At 38.3% G+C, this 12976-nt stretch overlaps 1 protein-coding gene across 5 annotated transcripts in view; it reads right to left on the bottom strand.

Moving 5' to 3' along the window:
* The window catches only part of Rgs7 (regulator of G protein signaling 7), a 403213-nt gene that overhangs the window by 77198 nt on the left and 313039 nt on the right, over nucleotides 1-12976 (bottom strand). The gene's annotated exons all lie outside the window — the stretch shown is intronic.

Raw genomic sequence — 12976 nt, forward strand, 5'->3', positions numbered from 1 at the left:
GAGCATGGTTAGTAACATTTTAAAGATTTTCTGGAAAGGATAAAAATTAGATAATGTTTATAAATGTCCAATGAAAGTTGCTCAGAAATATTCAAGATCCTGCTATTCTATTAGTTAAAATGTAGCTAGAAAATTAGAAGTAACCATTTCAAAAATCACATAAAACAGAAAACCATGAGAAATGGGAAATCATACTAATTTACTGCCACAAATCAAAGTAGTTTCTGGCTTTAACGTACATCTTGAAGAGTTTACTTATAATGTTTACTAGTATCATAAGTTAGAGTCCTAGTCTCAAGTGGTTGGGAAAAACACCATGAATTTATATTTAAAGCCACTTCTATTGATACGGGGAAACCAGAGCTACACTAAGAGAATAGTTAATCCCCATCATACACACATTATATTTGCATATGAATATTGATGGTTCCAATGATGGAATCCTATTTTTTTTTTTTGCTTAACATATAAATAAATAATGATGAAAAGACAAAAGTAACATAGATACTAGTTAGATATTTAAGAACTGAATGTATATTACTATAAAAGAGAAAATATATTTCTTTCTCTTTTCATAGCTGTGCAGATATTTTGAAGTAAAAGGAACACTCATCAAGAAAGTAAGTAAAGAGCCCCGTAAGATAGGTCATTATCTATTTTCCTGCCCAAGTCAGTGGGCTGCTTTCTGATACAGAGAAACGCTGATATTGAGAAGCTTCTGATATTGAGAAGCTTTCAATAGACCTAAATGCATCTCTAGAGATTGAATTATGAACTAGGGGCACATTCCAAATATGATGGGTTTAAATTGTTTATGTTGATGAACAAGATATTTGAATAAGACAGTGAACCATGTGCTTAAATATTTGCAAAATAAAACCCTAAAACTTAAACAGACTATTTTACAACTGATAATTTCATCAAAAGGCTTTATGAAATGTCAAAAGCTTCTGTTAAGAATTTACAAGCATACTTTACATGCTTCAGATGGCATAAATATTTTAGTTCCTTTAACAAATAGTCCTGATAATGAATAAACTTATATTATTATGTTATAATAATATGCTGCATTATCTTTTTAAGGATGTAGCTTGTTATATTTTTCATACTTGAATACAGTTTATTAGCTCATGATGAATATTTATTTTATAAAATGAATTATAATGTTAATATTACCTTAAAAGAATGCAATAATAAAGGTTTTACTTCGTATGAAGAGAGGCATAAGACAGCTCATTCTTTTCACAAATTAGAAGATTATCCTACTACATGTTTTCAAAATCAAGGATATTTTAAAGTTGCCTAGGTTACCTGAAAGCGACTTGTATTGCAAACACTGACTCTGCATTTGAGCTGTGATGTCAGACTAGACTGAGATGAGAAAGCATGCCTCCTCTATCTGTATGCTGTGAGAAGGCATGGCTCATCTGTCTGCATGGCATGTCTTCCTTATTACTGACCATAGGCTTAGATCAAGATTTTAGACTGCATTGACTATGGATCTGTTGCTCACTGAGGAATGCTCCAGAATAGCAAAATAGAGTTACTTTTTCCTAGACTAGCCTAGTCTCTTTGTTAAGCTCAGGACATTTGCCAGCCACCAAAAAGGGAAACAGTGGATCATGGAAGGAGCAGAAGGAAAGCCATGGAAGATCCCTATGTTGTCCCAGCAGAGGCACAGATATTGGTCCTCTTTCATAAGCTGCTGCCTGCTCTCATTTTTCCTGTGTCATAACTATATCCCATCACTCAAGAGTTGAGAATTAATCATTTTGGTCAGTGAATAAAGCTTTAAGTTTCCTCTTCAGCATTTGTCCTTTGGAATCCACCCTGCCCTCACCACCACCACCAAAAGATTCACTTCTACACATGATTTTGGTAGCAATGACAGTCTTCTTGATGGTAATGGTTATGTTTCAGAAAATTTCCAACCATGGTAGGAAAGTAAAATACAGAAAAAAAGAAACAACCAACTTCCTTTCCTCTAAAATATTAGAGAGCAACCTCATGATGAAATAAAAAGAGACAGAAAAATGGAAAAGTACAAAAAGGAAAAAAAAATTAAAAAAAAAAAAACCCCACAAATTCTTAGTCATACTTTGTCCTGTCTCTAGAAAATTCTGTAATCAAACATTGGGTATGCAGGTGGGGAACTTAGAAGTCATCACTCCCTTTTACCTTCACAGCATAGAAAGGATGAACAAAGAGGCAAAAAAAGTGGTTTTCCTCGCTCAAGAATTGGTGTCAGAAGACAATCCATCTGCCCTGCTCCTGAAGAAACAGACAGGTCTATCCTGAGAATTGTGACTTAAAACGTCAGCTAGGGGGCAGTAGTTAGGAGTCAGGAATACTTAAGTTACAACTCTAATAGCTAGAGACCCATTCTGGACAAATCAGAGTCTGATGCTTCACTTAAGGTCAGGGAGAAATTTCTTTTCTTTTTTTTTATTTCCAATGCTATCCAAAAAGTCCCCAATACACTCCACCCCCCCACTCCCCTATCCACCCACTCCCACATTTTGGCCCTAGCATTCCCCTGTACTGGGGCATATAAAGGTTGCAAGTCCTATGGGCCTCTCTTTCCAGTGATGGCCGACTAGGTCATCTTTCGATACATATGCAGCTAGAGTCAAGAGCTCTGTGGTACTGGTTAGTTCATATTGTTGTTCCACCTATAGGGTTGCAGATCCCTTTAGCTCCTTGGGTACTTTCTCTAGCTCCTCCATTGGGGACCCTGTGATCCATTCAATAGCTGACTGTGAGCATCCACTTCTGTGTTTGCTAGGCCCTGGCATTGTCTCACAAGAGACAGCTATATCTGGGTCCTTTCAGCAAAATCTTGCTAGTGTATGCAATGGTGTCAGCGTTTGGAAGCTGCTTATGGGATGGATCCCTGGATATGGCAGTCTCTAGATGGTCCATCCTTTCGTCACAGCTCCAATCTTTGTTTCTGTAACTCCTTCCATGGATGTTTTGTTCCCAATTCTAAGAAGGGGTACAGTGACCACACTTTGGTCTTCATTCTTCTTGAGTTTCATGTGTTTAGCACATTGTATTATATATCTTGGGTATCCTAAGTTTTGGGCTAATATCCACTTATCAGTGAGTACATATTGTGTGAGTTCCTTTGTGATTGTGTTACCTCACTCAGGATGATGCCCTCCAGGTCCATCCATTTGCCTAGGAATTTCATAAATTCATTCTTTTTAATAGCTGAGTAGTACTCCATTGTGTAAATGTACCACATTTTCTGTATCCATTCCTCTGTTGAGGGGCATCTGGGTTCTTTCCAGATTCTGGCTATTATAAATGAGGCTGCTATGAACGTAGTGGAGCATGTGTCCTTCTTACCGGTTGGAACATCTTCTGGATATATGCCCAGAAGATTTTCAGAGTGGTTGTACAAGCTTGCAATCCCACCAACAATGGAGGAGTGTTCCTCTTTCTCCACATCCTCACCAACATCTGCTGTCATCTGAATTTTTGATATTAGCCATTCTGACTGGTGTGAGGTGGAATCTCAGGGTTGTTTTGATTTGCATTTCCCTGATGATTAAGGATGTTGAACATTTTATCAGGTGCTTCTCTGCCATTCGGTATTCCTCAGGTGAGAATTATTTGTTCAGTTCTGAGCCTCATTTTTTAATGGGGTTATTTGATTTTCTGGAGTCCACCTTCTTGAGTTCTTTATATATATTGGATATTAGTCCCCTATCTGATTTAGGATAGGTAAAGATCCTTTCCCAATCTGTTGGTGGTCTTTTTGTCTTATTGACTGTGTCTTTTGCCTTGCAGAAGCTTTGTAACTTTATGAGGTCCCATTTATCGATTCTCGATCTTACAGCACAAGCCTTTGCTGTTCTATTCAGGAATTTTTTTCCCTGTACCCATATCTTCTAGGCTTTTCCCTACTTTATCCTCTATAAGTTTCAGTGTCTCTGGTTTTATGTGGAGTTCCTTGATCCACTTAGATTTGACTTTAGTACAAGGAGATAGGAATGGATCAATTCGCATTCTTCTACATGTTAACCGCCAGTTGTGCCAACACCATTTGTTGAAAATGCTGTCTTTTTTCCACTGGATGGTTTTAGCTCCCTTGTCAAAGATCAAGTTACCATAGGTGTGTGGGTTCATCTCAGGGTCTTCAATTCTGTTCCATTGGTCTACTTGTCTGTCGTTATACCAGTACCATGCAGTTTTTATCACAATTGCTCTGTAGTACAGCTTTAGGTCAGGCATGGTGATTCCACCAGAGGATCTTTTATCCTTGAGAAGAGTTTTTGCTATCCTAGGTTTTTTGTTTTCCAGATGAATTTGCAGATTGCCCTTTCTAATTCCTTGAAGAATTGAGTTGGAAGGTCAGGGAGAAATTTCAAGAGGGCTAATAATATCTTTCTAACTTATACATCCAAGAATTCTACCAGGTTCTGTGATTGAGGAAGGAAGAGGAGAAAAACCCTCATACTGTTAACAAAGGGAGAGGAAGAGCTCTCATTCTGCCTTTAACAAGGTCCAACTTAAATGCCAGGGGTATAGAGAGGAGGTGTCAAACCCTTCTGGGATCTAGTCTTCTTAGTACACGTAAATGTAAAGAAATTTCAAAAATCCAAAGACCACAGTTGTGAACATCACTTGCCAGTATCACAGCAAGATTGAGTCCTAATAGTATGAAGATGGTGTAGTTTTAAACCTTGCACCTCATCAGGTATCAATAGGTCTGTTACATACAAACATGGGAGTATGACTGAAAGAAAGACACATGTAAGATTCTGTTTAAGAAAGAAAAACCTCATAGACTCCCTGGAGTTCCCCATCCCAGGTCTCTGGCAAACCCTAGAAATGCCTTCCCTTACCCCTCCCCAAGCCCCTAACAGCTGGCTGCTCTAGTTGAAACTTCTAGCAGTGGGGAATATAGGGCCTGAAACAAACACCTCCTGTAGATAGGCAGGTCTCCCAGGAATGCATAAGGACACCAACCCACTGACAAAACTTTCAACCCAAAATTTGTCCTGTCTATAAGGAGTGAAAGGAGAAAGATGGAGCAGAGACTGAAGGAATAGCCAACCAATGACCCACCTGACTTGAGACCCATCCCATGGCAAAGAATCAATCCCTGTTACTATTAATGATAGTCTGTTATACTTGCAGGCAGGAGCCTAGCATAACTGTCCTCTGAGAAGCACCATCCAGCAGCTGACTGAAACAGATGTAGAGACTACAGCTAAACATTAGACTGAGCTTGAGGAGTCTTATGGAAGAGTTGGAAGGATTGAGGGACCCAGAGGGAATAGGAATTCCATAGGAAGACCAACAGAGTCAACTAACACGGACCCTTGGGGGTTCCAAGAAACTGAACTACCAACCAAAAAGCATACATGGGCTGGGCCTACTGCCCCCAACACCCATTCATTTCTAGCATATATGCAGCTTGGTCTTCATGTGGGTCCCCCAACAACTGGAGTGGGCGCTGTTCATGACTCTGTTGCCTGCCTGTGGATCTTGTTCCCCTAATTGGGCTTCCTTGTCTGGCCTCATTGGGAGAGGATGTACCCAGTCCTACAGGGACTTGATGTGCTAGGATAGGCTGGTGCCCAGGGGGACTTCCCACTACTCAAAGGAGTAAGGGGGCTATGTGAGGGAGGACTGGAAGGAGAGAGGGGGCTCAATCAGGATGCAAAGTGAAAGAAATGAATGGAAAAGAAGGAGGAAGAAAAGAAGGAGGAGGAGGAAGGAGAGGAGGAGGAGGAGGGAGAGGAGGAAGAAAGCAAGAAATCAAAAGAGAGACAGTCAAAACAAGGACCAAAGGTGTAGTCTACAAAACCCACGGCTGTAGAAAATGGAAAAATAATTGCTAAGCCAGACAGCATACTCTTCATACTGAACATGTGTTGATTTGTCGTCATTTCTACTAGTTAGCACAGCATGGTTTGTTTTCAATAGCAAGTTCCAAGGCATGCTGAAGGACAAGTTGTGTTGAATGACTGTGTGTGAATGTTATTCAAGTGCAGAAGTGTTGATAACTCTTAAGACATAAAACTAAAAAGAACTATGATTAAAATACAATTATATCCATAGTAAAAGCAAGTAGTGTGAAGTAGTGTGAAGTAAGAACACGTGAGACCTGCAATCGTGGAGGTAAACATTCTAACAAAATAAATAAATAAATAAATAAATAAATAAATAAATAAATAAATAAATAGAAAAAAAATCAAGAGATTTGCAACTAGTATACCAGTTGATATGCCAGTGGGGATGAGGGAAATCTGACATTGCCCTCAGCATAAATAAATACATAAACAAACAAAAATCTGTGTATCTACATATATTAATAAATTAAATATGAGATCATGCATTAAGGAGTGAGAAACAGGAAGAGTTGGAATCAGGAGAGGCAAGAGCAAACCCTATAGGTGGGACAACAATGTGAACTAACCAGTATCCCCAGAGCTCGTGTCTCTAGCTGCATATGTAGCAGAAGATGGCCTAGTTGACCATCACTGGGAAGAGAGGCCCCTTGGTATTGCAAACTTTATATGCCCCAATACAGGAGAATGCCAGGGCCAAGATGGGGGAGTGGGTGGGGAGGGGAGCAGGGTGGAGGGAGGGTATAGGGAACTTTCAGGATAGCATTTGAAATGTATATAAAGAAAATATCTAATAAAAAGAAAAAATAACTAATAAAAATTTTAATTTTTTTAAATTAAAACCATGGGTTTATCAGTAGACTGGAGAGAATTGATAAGTCAGTAAACTTTGAAACAATAAATGAAACAAATTCAAATGACTAAAATTATCAACAATCTAAATATGAGCTGTAACATAAAGAGAAAAAAAAAACATGCAGAAAATTTCTTTAAAGTAAAGACTAAACATAAGTCCTCTTCTCAAATCATGTCATGAGCCTCTACCTCACGATAACCTCATGGTTTGACTTTTTTTGGTAGATAAGGCCACTAAAGAAACAGGCGAGGGTCCTAATCCAAGATGACTTGTGTTCTTGTAGGAAGAGTAGAGATATCAGAGATGCAACTGTTTAGGGAGACAGCCTGGTGAGATATAGTAAAGTCAGATTTCTGAAAACCGAAGAGATTCGGAAGAAGCCAACCCTGCAGGAGCTTGCTTTTTAATTTCTCTGCAGAGGATGCCTACCATTTATTTATGGGAACCAGTCATGTTGCTCAAGCCACACAGGCTGTGACAGCTTTTTATGGCTACCCTAGAAACTAACACAGCAAGCCACATAACCGGGAAATGTGGAGAGCTTCAAAGAGGACAAACATAGTGACATGTTCTAAACCCTATACTTAGACACAGTCTAATTCCAGAAAGCCAGTTTCAGGGTTTTGTAAGGTTTAAGGAAAAGATGAGTAGGATTTGCAGTTTCATATTATGTAATGTCATTGCATCTGCCCTGGTAATAAACACCGTACATTAGTGTGGTATGTTGGTTAAGTTAGAGCCACTCTCCATACATTAATTAATATGTGTGAATCTGTAGTTGGCACAATGTTTCATTTGCTGGCTTGAACATTCTGTGAATATCCACAAGTGTACAAATACATTTATCTCCTATTCTACTCTCATAAAGACAGTTTTGCTGTCTTAAAAATCTTCTGTACTTTACTTATTCTTCCACTTTACCTAAAATTAATTTTTCCACTACAGTATTTGAATAAAAATGGCCCCTATTAGGCTCTTATATTTGAATGCTTAGTTATCAGGGAGAGTGGCATTATTTAAGAAGGATTGGAAGATGTGGCCTTGTTGGAAGAAATGCATCCTTGGGAGTAGTGGGCTTTGAGGTTTCAGAAATTCATGTTAGTCCCAGTTCTCTCTCTTGGCCTATGGATCAGGATGTAACTTTCAGCTACTGATCCAGCACCATGAATACTTCCATACTACTGGCCATGATAACAATGGACTAACCCTCGGAAACTGTAAGAAAGTCTCCAATTAAATATTTTCTTTCATATGAGTTGCCTTGATCATGTTGTCTCGTCCCAGCAATAGAATACTGACTAAGATATCTACTGTAGATTTATTTCAACCACAGTGACATGGCAGCTATTTATTTATTACTTTATCTTTAATCTCTCCGTGTCTTCATACTTAAAAGTATAATACTCCGTTGCTATCCTTTTAAAATCCATTGGATCAGTAGTGACTCAAGTTTACTAATTTTTAAAAATCTGCTCACTAGAATACAGTTTTAGGAACCACTAACACCTGATTTTCTAAGCACACAGAACAGTGATAAATATTAAAAGCAAATAAATGCCCATGGATTTAGGAAGCAGACTGTAAAATAGAATGGTGGATGATCTCTTAGAGCACTTCTAAAATGAGAACTGTTATATAATAAATATCGGTTGATGTCACATTGAAAAAAACATTATTTTTGGTAAATGGATAGAGCTATTTGAAAGAATTGTGTGCTGCACCAAGAATAAATAATTTCCAGTTTTTTAAAAAATAGAATGATTTCCCTTTCCCCAGCATCTTGAGCTCTCAGAATCTCAATACTATATATAATGAAGTTATTAATATATTCATATATCTCAGGCATTGTTGTCAGCTATTCAAGTTTTGATCCAGTTTTGAAACCTTATAAACTATCAAATTGATTTTGCTTTTCTGCCTGTTTTTAGGTTCTTTTAAATCAGTCCATGAGTTTCCAGTCATCCCACTCTCAAACACAAATGTTTAGACATAGTAAACTTTCTACCAATGGTAACTGATCGGTTTTGAACCTGTTCCTTTAGGAAAATAATTTGCTTAATGCAAAGTCTTGCTGCAATGATGCCACGCCAGTAAGAATGCTTTGTTTTCCCTGGCTCTCTATTACCATCTAAGAACACCTCAGCTCCCCCGTCTGTCTTATGTCACTTTAGCATGGTTTTGGAAAGTGGAAATTAGTCTTGTATAGTTACTTAGTGCCCTCAAGCATAATCTCTCTTTGTAGGTCTGAAAGGCTCCATGGCATCTTGGAGCGATTGACAGGACTTCACTGAATATTTCCTGGGGCACAAGTCATTGTCCTCTTGTAATCATAATGTAAGGCTCAGAACAGTTTTTTAATGATAGATGGGCCTTATAAGAAAATTCAAAGTTTCTTTTTCTAGGGCCATGTATTGATTTCAGAAGCATCCTACAAAGTTCTCTGCTCTATACATTATAGTACTGACGTACTAAATCTTCACTGTTTTCCTTCTAGCTGTATATTTCTCAGTTCTTTCAATTCAGGCTGTGGGTACCATACTCATCCACATGATCAAGTATGTCTTCAAAGATGGCCCCAGGGCCAAATGCATCACCAGCTTCATTAACATCACCAGAGAAAACATAGTTCTCGGTAATCAAGATCAACAATGTTGGAATATATTATTTAAAAATATTATTAAAAAGTCCACAATGAATAATATATCAAAGTAATGTACCAAAAATTAAAGGCAAGGCTGGAATTTGAATGGCCTAATTGAAAGGAGGCAACTAGGGTCTCTTGTCCTTATGGGAAACTTCTATTTCTTCAGCATAAAATTCCATTTAGATGGATATAGTGGTACATGCATATTGTTGTAAAAATCAGGAGGCTTAAGCAGGTAGATCTCTAAATTGAGGCTAGATACAATAACTTAGGCCCCATCGGGGTTTTGAAGCTTCAAAATATAGGTCTTGTCTAAATAGAACGAAAACAAAAAAATCCTGTCTGGACATTGGATATTCATTAAAATTCCTTCCCTGGACTCCTTTACGTTCAACTCATGCAAACAGATACGGCAGAAAAAACCCTGTCTTTGTTATCTGCTTGTTTGTCACCACTGACATTGTCTACCTCTTTACCAAAGTTGTCTTGTGCTTCATCTTGCATTGACCTCTAGTCTTCGCTGCAAGACCAGGTCTCCCAGAATGATTCAAATATACCCATAGAAACACAGTCTTACTTCAGCTTTAATGAGTCTGGATAGCAAATGTTTTACTTTTTTGTATTTCCACAAACAATGTGCAAATTACCCCACCTTCATTTTCTAACAATAGAATCCATACAGATGTGTTCCATATTGTCTTATTTTAGTTGTTAAACACAATGTAGTACCAAGATTATGAAAGTGTATTTTTCCATATAGGTTGATCTTTAGAGATTTGTGTTCTACACAGCAAATAGAATAAGCTAGTTTGGAGGTGGAAAAAAAAAAAAGGTCTAGATTTCAAAAAAGTGAGAGATACTTTTTTAAAACTTTCTTTATAGTTTCACATAGCTTTTAAATTCACCGTTCAGAGCTAAAGTAGGTGGGTTGTAAGTCTGAGGTCAGGTTGGGCTATTTAGAGAGACTATTAAAAACAATAAAGTTAAATAAAATAAAGCAACCAATTCATTTGCTCATCGGCCCTGAAATTGTCCTAGAAAATAGAGCCTAAATAGTAACTATACTTTAGATCCCCAGCCAAGTATGTTATATCATGAGTATTCTTTTAAAGAAGGGTTCTTAACAGAATATTTTAAACAAATACCAGTAGAAAATAATAATAAAAAAAACTGAATCATTCAAATTGGTGGTATAATTTATTTGCACCTAAGAATATAAGCCATGGATCACTGAACAGTCTTATGGTGATCAAAATAAGCCAATTATAAAATCAATCAGAATATGCATCATCAGGGAAAAGCAAATAGGATAATTTAACAATGTGGTGACAGTCAGTTTACAAAGAGGCCAGCAGAGTTCTGGGAAACAGTTCAGGACATGATTCCCTGTGATGTCGACACCAGTAAGAGTCAGTGTAGAGCTGAAAGGCATGTGTTGGATGACAGCGATGAATCATGTTCTATAAGGGATTTGCTGTGGAGACCATGGCTTTTCCACAGGCACTCAATGGATATAAATCTACTGCCACATCATCAGACATGGACTGAAATTGTGGGCACTCAACAGTCATATGGAAGAGACAAAGGTCAGAGAAAGAGAAACACTAAGAATAAGAACTCTCTTTACTACAGGGAACAGAGTATATGATGGCCATTGCATAAGGTGGTCAATAACAAAGGGTAAAAGTCACTAGTTTGTTTTAGCGAGACTGGAGCAGAAACAACAGCAATCTCCTTACGTGTATTAGTACAAACTACTCCAATCATGTCCCAAAGTCAAGATCACTGTTCTCATCTGAGAAGTAGCTACCTGAGCTTGAGAAGTGTGTTCCACTTCCCTCAAAGGTATTCATTAGTCTTTCTGTCATAACCATTGGATCTAGGTCTTTCTCTGGGAGGTGTTTCCTCTACTAGAATAGCATATACCCTATGGTTAGGTCCCTAGACATATTCCCACCTTTGGCCAGAGGGTCCAGTGATCAACAGCACATTAGCAGTTGGTTCTCAACCTTCTGCAAGAGTTTCAATTTTGAGGGCTGTGAGTGGCAGCTGAAGAAATGGGCATTTCTATTCAGGTCATGGAATGATCTAGTTTCTATGTTAATCTGACAGCATTCTATAAACTATTTTTTTCTGTTTGCATGCTTGAATACCTTCTGCTAGGGTTACCTACTAACTTCAGGTTTCTACAAAGAAGATTAGGAAGGATGACTCCAATTATTTCTATGGATTTCCCTACAGTTTCCTTCTGAAGATGATTCTCCAGGGGAAGTCCAAAAGAAAGCCAAGATACTGTGAAAGCTCTCATGCTTTTGCATAGTATATTAGTCCCTTTGCTAGTTTTGGCTAGTTTTGTGCCAACTTGTCACATAGGCTAGAGTCAGTTTAGAGGAGGGAATCTCAATTGGGAAAATGTTTCCATAAGACTGGCACATATGTGAGTTTATAGGGCATCATCTTATTAGACATTGTCTTTATTTACATTTCAAATGCTATCCCTTTTCCTAGTTTCCTCTCTGAAAATCCCCTATCTCCTCCCCTGCTCCCTAACCCACCCACTCTCCCTTCCTGGCCCTGGCATTCTCCTATACTGGGGCATAGAACCTTCACAGGACCAAGGGCCTCTCCTCCCACTGATGACCAACTAGGCCATCCTCTGCTACATACGCAGCTAGCATCATCTTAATTAGTGAATGATGCAGGAGGGCCCAGTCCATCGTGGGCCTCCATGGCCTCTATATTAGCTCCTGCCTCTAGGCCCTTCAGCCCTATCTGATTTCCTTTTAAAACTTTAACCAATGATAAAGCAAGATACAGAAGTACAAGTAAAGTCAACCCCGTGTCCCCCAAGTTGCTTTGGATCATGCTGTTTCATCACAGCAGTAGAAACTGTAAGACATTTCCTGTATCATCACCACAGATAGTGCTTAGAATGAGAATGGACCCTATAGGACCATGTGATTGAATTCTTGTTCCCCACTTAGTAGAACTGTTCGGAACAACTCAGAAATGTGACCTTGGTGGAGGAGGTGTTAAGCTAGGGGTGGACTCTGAAGTTTCAAAAGCCCAGACCAGGACCAATCCTGTTCTCTCCCTGTCTGCTGCCTATGGATTGGGAATAAGTTCTTAGTTACTATTCCAGGTCTAAGCAGTTGCCAGCTGCCATGCTCCACATCATGATGATTATAAACTAATGCTCTGAAACTGTAAGCAAGCTCTTACTTAAACACCTTCCATTATAAGTTGCCTTGGTCATAGTGTTCCTTTGCAGCAATATAACAGTGTCTAAGATTTCCTCTTCATACTCTTAAATCTGTCTCAGATGTTACCAGTTCTTTTGTGAAATCATCCTGGGACACCACCCATCACCACCACACTAAGTCAATCTTTTATTCTTTTAAAATTTATTATCATTCTGCACACATGAAATTCATATTAACATGGCAATTTACCAAAAACTCTTTTTGTAAGATTCCACTCTCTTGTCTAGCCTATGTGCTAATGAATGCTTTTGATAAACTATTGACTCCTGCCATCATCTACTAAAAGGCATAGGAATAGTTTTCAATAAACATTTGTAGACACAGCATTTAAAATTTGTAAATCTTACTT

This window comes from Mus caroli, unplaced genomic scaffold, assembly GCF_978045245.1.
Source record: "Mus caroli unplaced genomic scaffold, Mus_caroli_1 scaffold_1, whole genome shotgun sequence".
Lineage (NCBI taxonomy): Eukaryota > Metazoa > Chordata > Mammalia > Rodentia > Muridae > Mus > Mus caroli.